This window comes from Triturus cristatus, chromosome 5_2 (assembly GCF_964204655.1).
Source record: "Triturus cristatus chromosome 5_2, aTriCri1.1, whole genome shotgun sequence".
Lineage (NCBI taxonomy): Eukaryota > Metazoa > Chordata > Amphibia > Caudata > Salamandridae > Triturus > Triturus cristatus.
The window spans coordinates 890,925,989-890,941,924 of NC_140588.1; the positions used below are offsets into that span (position 1 = coordinate 890,925,989).

The 15,936-nt window shown below is 41.7% G+C and overlaps 1 protein-coding gene across 1 annotated transcript in view; it reads right to left on the minus strand.

Moving 5' to 3' along the window:
- The window catches only part of NRK (Nik related kinase), a 1,057,838-nt gene that overhangs the window by 227,302 nt on the left and 814,600 nt on the right, over nt 1-15,936 (minus strand). The gene's annotated exons all lie outside the window — the stretch shown is intronic.

Here is a 15,936-nt window from a genome sequence, read left to right on the forward strand (position 1 = left end):
TCCCTTCACCACTGTGTAAACGCGCCCTGTGGCCATTCTAAGTTGAGAGATTAAGTCCCCTTGAATCCTAAGGGTCCCTAGGGTCAAACTAGCCCACTAGGTACCTCCAGTAAGCGCCACAGAGCTACTTTGCATAGAGGTGTAAAAAGGGGCGTGGCCTCAGAGCACCTGTCTGCAATGCAGCTCCCTGGCGCATACTGGAGATACCTGTTGGGCTAGTTGGCCCTCAGGGACCCTCAGTATTGAAGGGGAATTAATTCCCCAACTTACAACTGGCCAAGGGGCGCGTTTGCAGAGTGCTGCAAGGAGGGGTCATGGCCTCCGGCGCGATGCCAGTCTTTTGTTTATTTTATTTTTTTAAGAAGGAGGGCTGTGTGGCCCCCCCTTCTTTTTCTAATTTACTGGCCCTGGAGACCCCATCCCCCAGGGCCTGCACCCTAATTTTTTTTGTTGAAAAAAATAAATTTGGCCCTCCCAAGGCCTTAATCGGCCCCGGGGACCCCAATCCCCGGGTCATGGCCTTTTTATTTTTTTATTCTTTAGGAGGGGGCTGCGTTGCCCCCCTCCTCAGGCCACTTATGGCCCCGGGGACCCCATCCCCCGGGGCCGGCCTTTGTTTTTTATTATTTAAAAAAAATATATATTTTAAGAAAAACCTAGGACATGCTGGACAAACCGTATGTACCTATCACCATGACGATATGCGTGATAGTCATTAAAAGGCGACTATGCATAGAATTAATCGGCATGGAATGTATTTACACCGCTAGTGAAGCTCTGACGTGTCTGACACCCTACCGTGCCTAATCCCGGCACCCCCCTCCGTCGGGTACTCTCCAAGTAGACACCCTTGTTGTTTATTTATACAAACATGGGTAGCTATTGACGGGCACATTTAATATACACGCACACCAAGCCATTCAAAGGGGATTCAACAAAAATTCGACCAAACTATGCAAGAAACCCCCCTCGCGGTTAATAAAACACACATCCACTGCCGGATGTGTAATACTTTTTATTTTACTCTCTGGAAAGGAGACGAACCTCACTTGAGAGTCACAGCGTGCTCCTGGCTGAGCCCAATGCTGTGTTACACCCACCAGTGCCCGCCGAGTGCCTCACACCTCTGTGTTGTATTCCACTAGCTAGTGCGTATGCTATGACACTCTCTAGCCCATGTGTACTGTAACACCACCCCGTGAATATGTCATGCCACACTTGCCTTCGCACGGGTTATATTGCTCCATCTAACGTGCCTTCCTCAATGCCTATGTTATAACGCACAGCGCTATGCCATACATATTACAATATGGGATCCAAATCTTTGTCACAGTGCATATGCAACGTTACACTCCCCAGCACATATTTTATATTACAACTTTAGAGACTAGTTAGGTTACACAACACTGCCCTGTGCATATTACATTCCAAGGTGCATATCGCATACCACGCGCTAGTGCCTGTGCTATCTCGCGCTCTCCAATTAATCTGTCATTGAGCACAATGTATTGCATATTATATTTCACGCCCCGGTTCATCTTATATCAAACTTTTTTCATGCATAGTTTATACCATATACTATATCTAGTTTTTATTTTCAATCGTGCTCTCAGGACTATGTTCTATATAACACTACGTCCACCTCCCCCTTTCACGGGCATTACATTTTGCGATGGGGGTGGAGGGTCAGGGGGTGTTTCTGCCAAGTGAGCCCGGAGTCACAGTCACAAACGTCCTCTTCTTCCTGAATAAAAGTGAGATTATGCTGCATACTTGTTCATATTTTAAGTAGTTCGCACAGACACACATTTTAAAAACAATAAAGTTCCTAATACCCACCTTCTCTGAACAGTTAGCTTGCTGCCCCATCCACCTCCTCCCTATCCTCTGTTGTCTGAATCCATGGACTAGCCTCCTCCCTCCTGCCATGCATGGTCTGATGTGCTGCCAGTGCCCTCCATTTAGCATGATGTACCAGTCCACTCCTCCTGCCCTCCATTGCCCAATTCCATGGCCCATCATTGACCTCCTGCTTAGCCTCTGTGCTTAGCTTGCTGCCCCTATTCTCTTTACCCCTGCCCTCCGATGTCTTTGTGCATGCCCCTGCTCCATCCTTTTTGCCCACCATGTTCCATGGACCTGCCACTCCTTATCTACTCTGAGTGTTCTGTTGAGCTGCCACTCCCCTCCCACCTGCCTAGCATTGTCAGATGACTGTAACCTGTCCCTGCCACCTCCACCCTGCCTGTCCACATGCCATGCCCCTATCCCCTTCCTCCTGTCCTCCATGGTCCATTTTACTGCCACACCCTTCTGCCCTCCCTGGTCTGTTGTGCTGCAACTGCTCCTCCTGCCTGCCCTGCGCGATCTGTTGTGAGGCCCCTTCCCCTGAACTCTCTTGTCTGTGCCCAGGTCCTGACCCTCCCTTTTATCCTCCATGGTCCTTTGTGCGTACCCCTGCACCAGCCATTACGCTGCAACTAACCCTCCCGCTTGCCATGCATGGTCTTCTGTGCTGCCATGGCCCCTCCCACCTTCCCTGTGTGGTCAGCTAGCTGCCTCTGACCCCCTCCCACCTTCCCTACATGGTCTGTGTGTATGCCATCATAGTCTCATTGTTGCTCTCCATGGTGTGTCTTGTTTCTAGTGCCCATCCTGTCTGACCTCCATGGTCATCTTGCTGCTCCTGCCCCCTTGCCCCCAGCCCTCTGTTTCCATGTGCAGACCCCTATTCCCTCCCTCCTGGCTTGTCTGTTCCATTGTAATGCCCATGATCCGTCCCTCCTGCCCTTTATGGTCTGTTATGCTGCAGCTTTCTCTCCTGTCTGTCCATTATGGTCAGCTAGCTACCATTGCCTCTTTCCGCTCTGTTCTCTGTTGTCCATGTGCATGGTCCTGTCCCCTCCCTATTGCTTTCTATGGATTGTTGTGCTGCACTCCCATCCCGCATGCGCTGTGTGGTGTATTGTGCTGCTGCAAACCCTGATGCCTGCCCTGTAGGGTCAGTTTGGTGCACCTCTCCATGTCCCTCCTGTCCTCTGTTATCCGAGTCCATGTCCCTACCCCAATTCCTCCTGCCTACCATGATCCAATGTACCATACTTGCGAACATTTTGAACTTGGTAAGAGGGAGATTTTGAAAAAAAACTGGGGTATAGATTTTCCCCTTTGAGTTACATTGAAAAAGAGGAGATTGTAGATAGGAGACAGATAAATATAGCCCATTTGAGCTTAAAAACATTGGACATTTCCTGGCTGAAACGGGTCTCTTGGCATGAATGGTTGTACTACCACTGCCTCTTCCTTCTGCCCACAATGGTCTATTATATTGCCACAGCCTCTCTTGCCAGTCCTGTGTTCTTGATTTGTTGTCCCTGCCCCCCTTTCCACTGCCCTCCATAGTCTGTTGTGCTGCCACTGCCCTTCCTGCCTGCCCAGTGTGGTAAAATTGTTGCATCTGCACTCTCCTACCTGCCTTCAATTTTCAGAGTCCGTGCCCCTGGCTTCAGCCTCTCAACAGTATCCCAATGAACAACTAGATTGCTAACATTCTATATTTATTACAAAAGTGTGGAACGCCTGACGTCATCTTGATGTAATCGAAACTGTAATACCTAGAGTATTTCCTTTAGAAATTACATATATGAGAGGGTCTTATTTGCATCAAAATTATGGTTAGTGCTCTAAAAAACTAAAATGAGGACATATTTTCTGAGTTTTCAAATAGCGACAAAGAACTTTTAAATTATTTGTAATCTTTATGTTTTTTATCCAGTTGACCACTTGATCAAATGTTGCACCTAGGGGAGAGGATGTGGTGTTACTTCCAGTGCTGCAGACTTTGCAACTGGGGAACCAGGTTGGAGTTTCTGCTTCAGCTCAACATTCTGTGATTCTGATCAAATCACTTAATCTTCCCATGTCTACAACCAAAATGAATTTGATCTTGTGTGATGTAACCAATGCTCATGTAAAGCACTCCAATACCTGACAAGTCTGCACTATATAAAACTGCAAATACACAAAAACATAAGTGTTTTGCACACTTCTGTCATTGGGCTACATGTGGGCTACATCTGGGTGATATTTGGGCTACATTTGGGCTCTTTTGTCTCTGGTGGCCATCTTGGGAGATTTATTTGTTATGAAGTTTCTTAATTTCCTCATTTACTGCAGTCTCCTCAGTGGGAATACTTTCAGTTTTTTATTTTGGTTCCATCAAGAAGTCATTCAGATGTGTCACACATTTGCCATAAATTCTGAATGTTCGCACTCTAGTTGCTCATTAGATCACTGTAGTAAAACTACTGCTCACCAGGGAAGTCTGCTGCTGGTATTCAAAGTGCATGTTTCAGTCTGCATGTCAGAATTTTTTTATGAAATAGAAGAGGATTTGAGAAGTCAAAATGTGCCCTAATTTTTCTTTCTGCAGAACTAATCATAATTTCTATGGCAAAATGAACCCCCTCATTTTGTTCCTTTGTAAATTAAATGTTTTAAGTGTTACCACTCTATTCCAATCAAGATGGCTTCAGGTGTGCCATACTTTTGCCATAAGTAAGACTGTTAGCGCTCTAGTTGTTCGTTAGAACACTCTGGGACTTTCTGTCATTAGGCTATACTTGGGCTACATCTGGGTGATATTTGGGCTACATTTGGGCTCTTTTGTCTCCGGTGGCCATTTTGGGAGACTTATTTGTTATGATGTTTCCTAATTTCCTCATTTACTACAGTCTCCTCAGTAGGAAATACTTTCAGTTTTTTACTTTGATTCCATCAAGAAGGCATTCAGATGTGTCACACATTTGCCATAAATTCAGAATGTTAGCACTCTAGTTGCTTATTAGATCACTGTAGTAAAGCTACTGCTCACCAGCGAAGTCTGCTGCTGGTACTGAAAGTGCATGTTTCAGTCTGCATGTCAGAATTTTTTTATGAAATAGAAGAGGATTTGAGAAGTCACTCAAAATGTGCCCTAATTTTTCTTTCTGCAGCATTAATCATACTTTCTATGGCAAAATGAACCCCCTCATTTTGTTCCTTTTTAAATTAAATGTTTTAAGAGTTACCACTTTATTCCAACCAAGATGGTTTCAGGTGTGCCATACGTTTGTCATAAGTAGGACTGTTAGCCCTCTAGTTGTTCTTTAGAACACTCTGGGAAGCTGCAGTAGAACACAAAAGAATCAACTGACAGTCTCTGCCCTTGTTGGATGTTCATGTTTTACTGAGAATGTCAGACTTCATTCTCACCTGACTGAGAAAGATAATGTGAATTTACAGAAAATATGCTCTCAGTTTAGCTTATAGATCACCTTCCAAACTTCTGTGGGAAAAGCATGAGAAAATAGTTTTCTCTCAAACATGATTCATGATACTACAGCAGAAGGCTTTTTCACATCGTAAAATCACCTTAGAACACACCACAATTCCTAAAATGAGTATGGTACCACCAACAAATGATTTATAATGTAACTAAAGTCTTAAAACCTTCTATTAACTGCAATGCTTTTTAATGAGGTGCTATCATGTATATTGGTCCCAAGATGGCTGCCAAACAATTCTTGGATGAGTGTTGACAGCCAATCAGATCTCACGATGAGATGTGTGGTTAGGCTCCGCCCAGATATATATGTGATTTTACTTTTGATTTTCTCAGGAACTACTGAACGGATTTACACCATTTAAGCAAGAGGCACGAGTCTGAACTGAGGACTACTTCTTTGCCAAATTTGGTGTAATTCCATTCAGCACTTTGGGCTGTAGCTGCGTCAACAGGTCCTATGGGAAAATGCATGGGGAAAACGCGTTTTGGGACCCCCTTTTTTCTCGGCCCCTGCTTGATGAATCACCGTGAAATTTTCAGGATAGGAGCGGACCGGAGCTGGCCAAAAGTTTTGAAAATTTTGCGAAGATTCATCAATCGACGCCAACATGATTCCAAATAGAATGTTGCGGATTTCCTATGGAAAATAGGTCCTAACTATAACTACCTACTGGCGACTGCCAGTAGGTAATATACATATATATATCTATACATATATATATATATATAACATTCTTAAACTTTTTTTAAACACTCACACTCACTGGATGATGTCATCTGTGATGTAATTTGAGATGTCATCAGTGATGTCATCAATGATGTCCCTGACGATGTCATGAGTGATGTAATATGTGACGTCATCAGCAGTGAGTTGTGGGCGCGTGAGTTATAGTTAGCTCAGCTAATTATAAAGGCTGAGTTTCTCAGCTTTTGTATGAGTGAAATGTCAGCCTAACTATAACGTCCCTGTAACCTTCGATTTTTTTCTGTGAATTTCTAAGGTTTTGTAAATGCTAATTCCTAACTATAACGTAAATTATTCCTGTGGTTTTTTCAGTGAATATATATATATATGTGTGTGTGTGAAAAAAGCAGGGAACCCAGTCTAGTTCTAGGTTTAATACTGAGAGCAGCTCATTTATGTGGAGCAATCTCCAACACCACCAATACTCTAAATTTGCTCACCTCAAATTTCTGTTTTTCTAGCAGAGTTTCTAAGCAGGGATGAGCATAGTGTCATCCATCCACGCAGAGACAGAAAAACAACAAGGCCTTTTGTGATTTACGTAACAAATGCTTTAAGCTTAGCATCGATAAGCGCTATGCATGCTGAGCTGAAAAATGACAAAAGCCTTTGACCATTCCAGACATGTTATTACAGCTCTGCATTGATAAAATACCTTCCAAGGCAATAAGAATGATTATCCCCAGCACACGTAAACATTTTTTAAAAATAATATCATAGCATTTTGTTAGCAATGTTCAAAACAATCAAATAAAGATCAATGTCTTTTTTTCTTTTTTCTTTCTTTTATTGTCACGTTCTTCTGGCAGCCTGACAGCCACAGTCAACACGTGTTTCGTCACTAATGGGCAATCTCCCGCGACTTTATCAAGGCTCTATAAAATAAACAAGACAAACAATGTACCACCTTACAAAATTAAAGGTGTACATAACGCTTAAACCATAGTAATGTTAGAACGTGCTCAAAAACAACCACAAGCAAGATGGCGGAAATTGCGTGGTAGGCCAGAAAAAAACCAAATTAACAATTTGGGCTAAATTGCCCAAAAGAAGATTACAGCAATGGAAGAGAGATTCCCAGAATTAATAGCGTGATTTTGTGATTTCACCGTGACACAATCGCATAGTAGGACTATATTTAGGTCAAAGGATTTCAAATGGTGCAGATGAAGATGATGTCAAGGCTATACAACGTAGACCCTTAAGCCCAAGATTCAGTGATAGAAGTGCTGAGAGAAATCTTGTAAATATAAATACCTCTGTCTTGCTTGACAGTCTTCTAAAGTTATGAATAATGAGATTGTATAAATGAAGGTCGTGCGTGCTCAGATTATGTATGAATTTGTGACACCAAACTTAAACATAAGAGACATACTTGTATTGTGGTGATAATTCCAAACCACAATAATGGGTTCTGTTCCCCGCGACGTCACACTATTATGCGAAAAGATGACCAGGGGTCCAATAACGTCCCTGGAGAAAAAGTTCCGTGTATCCTGAAATTAATATTGAGTATGTGTTTAAAAGACGTGTCACAGGGCGCATTGTACATCGAATCAAAACACCCAGAATCCAAATGTGAGGTACATCAAATCCTAATATATGTGGCAAAATTCACAAAGTATGCTATCCTACTCTGATCTCATGATCGGTAATAATGAGTGGGTATGTTAAATATATAAACATTGTCAGTGGATCGTAACATATCTAAGATTTAAAAGTTACCGAGTGTAAGGACAAAATGCAAGCTAGTCACTCGTATCATAAGCCACTTGACACATTAATTAAGTATCACGCTGTTGTTGGCTAGTAATAATATGCGTAATTATACCATATGAAGTATACGGAAGCAAGTAAAGTCGCGTCACGTGTTGCAATCAGTCTACCCTCTAGCGTGCTTATGCCACAAAGGTAAAAAGCCCTCACATCTAAGCCAGTGCTCCAGAAAATACTGAACACTTAAAGTTTGTGCGCTCTGCCGGCCAAATTCTATCACGATGATAAAACATCGATCCTAAATCACTATTTTAAACGTCTCGTGCAGCTATCTAGGACCTCCAAGTTCTTACCGTTATATTGTGGTAGTGATTCTTGACGTTGCTCCTCGCGTCTTCCCGGTGTGTCGGTGCGCGGTAGCGATGCACGCCATTTCTGTGAATATATGGACTTCCTGAAATGATATTTAAAAATGGAAAAAGGACTGTTTGTGTTTCCTCTACCCAGTGCAGTGTAATGGAAAGAGGACTAGCTATCTATTGTATTTTTGGCGGCCATCTATAAGACCATACAGTTTCGCATAAAACCAATGTGTGTTTAAGGGGATCGTAACAAGGCCAAACAAAGGCACTAGTTGAATACGTTTCATGCAATTGTAATCTGTAATCTGGGTTCAATAGAAAAAATGGCATGCTGGAGGATTCTTGTAGTGATAGTTCTCGTGAAATTCAAACATGCATATCTACGATGGGTGCCGGTATTGAGGAATAAGTTGTGCAAGCAACGATGTGAGCAGTTCATTGGTGCTCTTATTGTTATCTTGTATCTGAGTGCTGAGTTAATTTTTTGATTCAGTTGAATAAAATCTCTTCCATCCTAGGGTAAGCGTAACGAAATAGGATGTACAAAAGAATTATTACGAGTAGTCATGCAGTCATCTGGCATGAGTCATAAGACACATTATACATATTCACAATTGGTTCACATATAGTACAGGTACCTGTGTGATGGGAAGCAAAGGACCATTGCATAAAGTCTCTGGTTCTCAGGATCATATGTATTGTTTAGATGCTTTCTATATATAGAATTGGAGTATCATTTTAATTATAGTTATTTACACAGGAAAATATGCAGCTCATGGTCAACATTAAGCCCTATTTCGGTACTCCACAATCTAAGGATCCACAGAGCTTCGCGTCTGCGGAGGGCCAGTTCCCTATTGCCCCCTCTCAGATGCCTGTGGGTATGTTCTATGCCAAAGTATTCAAAACATTTATGGGTAGTTTGTGCGGGGCATTGTATTATATGGGCTGCAATCGGATATCTTGAATCCTCCTGTTTCACTGCTCTCATGTGTTCATTCACTCTTTCTCGTGACGTCCTGATAGTGCTTCCCACATACCTTTTTGTGCATTTGCATTCAATGACATACACTACATATTTTGTTAGACAGTTGATATTTGACTCTATTCTGTATGTCTCATTACAGGGTCCCTTAAATTCTGTTTTGTGGTCACTGGCCCATTTGCATGCGTTGCAAGTGTTGCAGCCATGAAAGCCTATACCTCGTTGTGTCAACCAGTTCTCTTTTCTGTCAGATGACAATATTCAGTTTACCTTTGAGCATAGTACTAACAGGGTTACATTCTTGGATGTTGAGATTACGTTAGAGACAACACAATACAGACTAAACTTTACCGTAAGAAAACAGCTTGTAATGCAGTATTACATGCATCCAGTGCCCATCCCTTACACCAGATTAGATCTATACCATATGGGGAACTGGTCAGGATCAGGCGCAATTGCAGTTATGACCCAGAATTTGAGGAACATAAGCGTCACATGATGACTAGGTTTCAGAATAGGGGTTACAAAACAGAGACACTACAGAAGGATGAACTCAGAATACAGAAAACTAAGAGACAGGATACACTGAGAGAACGGAAAAAGCAAATACAAAAGAAAGAGATCTTATGGATGATAACTGGTTACAACAACTGGTCAAGTGTATTACTAGGTAGTCTTAAAAGACACCGGCATCTGCTTAAAGCGGACAGAACGCTCAGTAATCACATCACAGATAACCCCACTATCACGTATAGAAGAGGCCTGTCGCTTAGGAATATGCTAAGCCCCAGCTACCCCAGGACTGACAGAAAAGAGAACTGGTTGACACAACGAGGTATGGGCTTTCACGGCTGCAACACTTGCAACGCATGCAAATGGGCCAGTGACCACAAAACAGAATTTAAGGGACCCTGTAACGAGACATACAGAATAGAGTCAAATATCAACTGTTAACAAAATATGTAGTGTATGTCATTGAATGCAAATGCACAAAAAGGTATGTGGGAAGCACTATCAGGACGTTACGAGAAAGAGTGAATGAACACATGAGAGCAGTGAAACAGGAGGATTCAAGATATCCGATTGCAGCCCATATAATACAATGCCCCGCACAAACTACCCATAAATGTTTTGAATACTTTGGCATAGAACAGACCCACAGGCATCTGAGAGGGGGCAATAGGGAACTGGCCCTCCGCAGACGCGAAGCTCTGTGGATCCTTAGATTGCGGAGTACCGAAATAGGGCTTAATGTTGAACTTGAGCTGCATTATTTCCTGGGTAAATAACTATAATAAAATTGATACTCCAATTCTATATATAGAAAGCATCTGAACAATATATATGATCCTGAGAACCAGAGACTTTATGCAATGGTCCTTTGCTTCCCATCACACAGGTACCTGTACTATATGCGAACCAATTGTGAATATGTATAATGTGACTTATGACTCATGCCAGATGACTGCGTGACTACTTGTAATAATTCTTTTGTACATCCTATTTCGTAACACTTACTCCAGGATGGAAGAGATTTTATTCAACTGAATCCAAAAATTAATTCGGCACTCAGATACAAGATAACAATAAGAGCACCAATGAACTGCTCACATAGTTGCTTGCACAACTTATTCCTCAATACCGACACCCATCGTAGATATGCATGTTTGAATTTCACGAGAACTATCACCACAAGAATCCTCCAGCATGCCATTTTTTCTATTGAACCCAGATTACAGATTACAGATGCATGACACGTATTCAACTACTGCCTTTGCTTGGCCTTGTTACGATCCCCTTAAATACACATTGGTTTTATGCGAAACTGTATGGTCTTATAGATGGCCGCCAAAAATACAAGAGATAGCTAGTCCTCTTTCCATTACACTGCACTGGGTAGAGGAAACACAAACAGTCATTTTTCCATTTTTAAATATCATGTCAGGAAGTCCATATATTCACAGAAATGGCGTGTATCGCTACCGCGCACTGACACACCGGGAAGACGCGAGGAGCGACGTCAAGAATTACTACCACAATATAACAGTAAGAACTTGGAGGACCTAGATAGCTGCATGAGACGTTTAAAATAGAGATTTAGGATCGATGTTTTATCATCGTGATATAATTTGGCCGGCAGAGCGCACAAACTTTAATTGTTCAGTATTTTCTGGAGCACTGGCTTAGATGTGAGGGCTTTTTACCTTTGTGGCATAAGCACGCTAGAGGGTAGACTGATTGCAACACGTGACGCGACTTTACTTGCTTCCGTATACTTCATATGGTATAATTACGCATATTATTAGTAGCCAACAACAGCGTGATACTTAATTAATGTGTCATGTGGCTTATGATACGAGTGACTAGCTTGCATTTTATCCTTACACTCGGAAACTTTTAAATCTTAGATATGTTACGATCCACATACAATGTTTATATATTTAACATACCCACTCATTATTACCGATCATGAGATCAGAATAGGATAGCATACTTTGTGAATTTTGCCACATATATTAAGATTTGATGTACCTCACATTTGGATTCTGGGTGTTTTGATTTGATGTACAATGCGTCCTGTGACACGTCTTTTAAACACATACTCAACATTAATTTCAGGATACACGGAACTTTTTCTCCAGGGACGTAATTGGACCCCTGGTCATCTTTTCGCATAATAGTGTGACGTCTCGGGGAACAGAACCCATTATTGTGGGTTGGAATTATCACCACAATACAAGTAGGTCTCTTATGTTTAAGTTTGGCGTCACAAATTCATACAAAATCTGATCACGCACGACCTTCATTTATACAATCTCATTATTCATAATTTTAGAAGACTGTCAAGCAAGACAGAGGTATTTATATTTACAAGATTTCTCTCAGCACTTCTATCACTGAATCTTGGGCTTAAGGGTCTACGTTGTATAGACTTTACATCATCTTCATCTGCACCATTTGAAATTCTTTGACCTAGATATAGTCCCACTATGCGATCGTGTCACGGTGAAATCACAAAATCACGCTATTAATTCTGGGATTCTCTCTTCCGTCGCTGTAATCTTCTTTTGGGTCATTTAGCCCAAATTGTTAATTTGGTTTTTTTCTGGCCTACCACGCAATTTCCGCCATCTTGCTTGTGGTTGTTTTTAAGCACGTTCTAACATTACCATGGTTTAAGCGTTATGTACACCTATAATTTTGTAAGGTGGTACATTGTTTGTCTTGTTTATTTTATACAGCCTTTATAAAGTCGCGGGAGATTGCCCATTAGTGACGAAACACATGTTGGCTGTGGCTGTCAGGCTGCCAGAAGAACGTGACAATAAAAGAAAGAAAAAAGAAAAAAAGACATTAATCTTTTTTTGATTGTTTTGAACATTGCTATCAAAATGCTTGATATTATTTTTAAAAAGTGTTTACGTGTGCTGGGGATAATCATTCTTGTTGTTGCTGGCTACGGCTGGCAAATCTTGCGGGGGATTAGTGGTGTCCCTCACCCTACAGCACCGGTATCAATCCATACCAAACTGACACACATATATGATAATCTCCTGAGTTGCGCCATTTTCCCTAATTTTTAACCACTACCATACAATTACCTTCCAAGGCAATCTGGAATTCATAAAGCAGCTTCTTACATGTGTTTCACTCCAATTAGAACTCATCAGTTAGTGTTAAAAATTATATAAAATTATTCATTAATTGGCCTAAAAATTAAAACACATAACTTTTAACATAGTTTACTAGATATTAAATAAAAATTATAATGTTTATGAGCATGGGATGTTTTCAATTATTGTTTAATAATGTTTTTTTAATTAAATCAATATAGTTGAATGAATTTTTAATAAACATTTAATTAGAAAACTTACTATAATGAGCCATTGTATTAGTTCTACTTAGAAAAATATATTTTAACCTAACATTTACATTAAAAATGTTTAATTTTTTTTTTAATTTATAATTTAATTTAATAATTTTCCCTATACTTTCCCATAGGGAGATCGCCATCACAGGGTGGAGATCTCTACCTATGTGTGAAAAGTTAATAGTAGAAAGCTTAGACTTATAAATATTGTTGTAGGGAGTTCCATCCCCTGATTTGAGGTGGTGAAGACATGTAAGCCTACACCTGGGTGTAACTCTAGATTCTGAAAGTGTGACTATTAAAAAATGTAGAGCTACATCTAGCTGTAGTAGTATATAAACATATAAGTAAATATACACATGTATATTCTTTACGTTTGTGAAAAGGCCCCTAAGGTGTTCATACTTGTGGTAGACAGAAAAGGTAAATGTTCCCCACTTGAACCATACCTCTGATCAAACAGACCACTTGAAATGAGCAAGTATGACTGTCATTAGAAGAGTTCCCTTCACCTGACCATCCTCCTTCCATCCATCTATCCTTTCACCCTTCCATTTATTTATTAGTGTCTATTTAATCACCATCTGTACATGTATTCACCTTTCCACCCAACCATCCAGCGACCCATCCAACTATGCTTTATTGTATTCTCTTATCCTGCCAGCCACTGTTTTCCCCTTCATATATACACCCATCCTTCATCTTTACTTTGACACATCTGCCCATTCTTTCATTCTTCTATTCACTCACTCTTTCATCTATCAGACTAGTTAAAGGAATTATGCCTTAAGCTATCTCAGGAAGGTTAGTGCCAATGAATACTGCTTGAACAGGTAGTTACAAGTCATGGGTTGACAATAACTCAGTGGCAACAAAACAGCTTTTTGCAGAGGGTATGCGTACTATTTCTGACTGGATGACAAAGAACTTTCTCCAGTTGAATGCCAATGAAACAGAAGATCTCGGGGCAGATTTACGAGCCCCTTGCGCCTCATTTACGCTGCTGTTGCGTTATTTTTGTGATGCAGCGGCGGCGCAAATCCTGTGCCATGGTGCGGGGTACTTACAACGTGACGCATCTGGGAGATGCGTCACGTTGTAAAGCCCTGCACCACATGTAGGCGTTCCTGCGCAGGGGGGCTTTCCGGCGCAGGAACGCCTCCTAAAAGTGGCTGAGTGAAATCTACAAGATTTCACTCAGTCACTTTTAGGCCCATGCTGCGTCAAAACCCTGCGCCTGCCTGAAGCAGGCGTAAGGATTGACGCAGCATTAACAAGATAGGGCACTCCAGCAATGCGCCACTTTTATGGCACAGATGCGTCACGCATCTGTGCCGTTTTTGCCCCATGGTGCGCCGCATTGTAAATGCGGCGCATCCATGGTGGCAGAGCTGTGGCGCACACTAACTGGCGCATCCCTGCTGATATGAAGGGATGCACCAATAATTGTGAATATGCCCCCTCCTGTTCAGCAAAGCACTACTTCTGTGGTCCCCCACTATCAAGGCAAAAAATCTGGGAGTATATCTGGACCTCTCTTTATCCATAAAAGACCAGGTGGCTGCCGTTTCAGGCACATGCTTTTTCATGCTGAAGCTCCTTCGGAGACTGTTCTACCTTCTCCCTTTATCTGTCCATAAGACCCTGCTCCAAGCTTTAGTAGTCAGTCATTTTGACTACTGCAATGCTCTTCTGGGAGCAGCAAACGAGGTGGTGTTAAGCAGGCTGCAAGTAGTTCAGAACACAGTAGCACAGTTGGCGCTTCATTTTCCTCCCTGGGCAGCCTCCGTGCCGTTACTGAAATGTCTTCACTGGCTCCCCATCCATGACAGAATCAGGTTTAAAATTTGCTGCCTAGTCCATAAAACAATCCATGATAGCGGGCCCAGGTATCTGGCAGAAAAACGTGTCCATTACCGCCCTAGCAGATCTCTGCACTCTGGTGGGAAGACTCTGCTAGTAGTCCCTCAGGTTAACACACTTCGTACAAATAGTACAAATCTTTTGCCTATCTTGCCCCGCGTCTTTGGAGCTCGCTCCCCATCGCCTTCTGTAAGTGCCCTAATCTTCTTAAATTCAGGAAACTATTGAAAACTGAACTCTTCAATAACTGAGCGTCCCACTACCCTCTATTTTTCCTTCCGTTGTCAGCATGGAGATACCCCTGCGGGGGGGATTCCAGCACTTTACAAATTAAAAAAATTAAATAGAAAAATGGGTAACTGGGTGGAACAGGCCATTGTGTCACATTACAGATGGCTGGCTTACCAGGATGCTCACAGAGCACTAGACCACCAATAACCTTGAGAGATAGAATTCACACTTGAATCCTCTATGGTTGCAATGGTGTTGATCCTAAATACTGGAATCCCATGGCTGAAGGGCTGTTGGTCCTTAATAGTTCCATCCAAACTAGAAACCCCTCTGCAGCACATACAATTTTCACATGTTCATTAGTCAGCACAGGAGGTTTCACAAGCCTTACGGGATATTGCTAGTTTGGGCACCTTAGTCTGGCACTGGTTATAACTGAAGTAAAATAGCTGAGTGAGAACTCACAGATTCAAAAACGAATTTGTCCAGTCGCAGGAGAATGTCAGCTTTTTCTGCTACTGCCACTCTTGCTGGTATTGAGAGATGCATAGAATTATTTCAATATATTAAATCTATATACATAGATGAGGTCTAATCAGCCCCTTTGCCTGCGTTTGAGTCTTGACTTGTCATTGGGAACCAATATCTGACTGTTTCTATGCACAAAAGTCATCAAATGAGAACTACATTTTGGGACCTTGCTTTACCACATGCTGGTGATATTTAACCTTAAAGGCCATCCAGTGTTGAGAAAAAAGAGTTCCCTTTTCTCAGTTCTGCATGGCTAACAAACAACTTCAGTGTGTATTCTAGAATGTTCATTTGTTTGATGATGTC